Below are 695 nucleotides of genomic sequence, written 5' to 3' on the forward strand. Positions count from 1 at the left end.
AAAATCTATATTCAAAATATTATTAAAATATAGAAATATCTACATATCTAAATATTTACATTCTACATATCTAAATATTTATTGTAAACAAAAAATTAATATTTTGTAAATATTTCTATAAATATTGCACATGAAAAAAATAAATATAATTATTTATAATTATTAAATTAATAAAGAAATAAGAAAATCGAAATTTAAATTGGTAATGTACATTAGAAAAAAATTCTTTAAATGAAAGAAATATATTTTGTTACATATAATTTCTTAACTTAAAAAAATATTTGTTAAATTTTAGAAAATATATAATAAATATAAAGAAATATTTTTTTTAATTTGTAAAATAAGCTGTAAAATTATGAATTTATTAATAAAGAAAAGTGATTTCTTTGATTTAAAATATCTATATATATAAGAATAAACAAATAATTTCTTTACAAGGAGAAAATTAGTGTTTTTAAATATAAAAACTGTTTAAACAAATATTTGCTTGTTTTAAAAGTAAATAAAATACAAGTACATTATTTTATAAATCTGAATAAATTATTTTCTAATATTAAAAGTATTTTTTTATGTTTCAAATTAAAGTTTCTTTTATTATTAGAAAAAAAATTTATTTAAATTTACAAAATAATTTATTTTTTACTTACTTTTAAAACATGTAAATATCTTTTAAATATACTTTCTACATACTTTTT

This window comes from Odontomachus brunneus, unplaced genomic scaffold (genome assembly GCF_010583005.1).
Source record: "Odontomachus brunneus isolate Ranch 3 - 2012 unplaced genomic scaffold, Obru_v1 Obru_scaffold_244, whole genome shotgun sequence".
NCBI lineage: Eukaryota > Metazoa > Arthropoda > Insecta > Hymenoptera > Formicidae > Odontomachus > Odontomachus brunneus.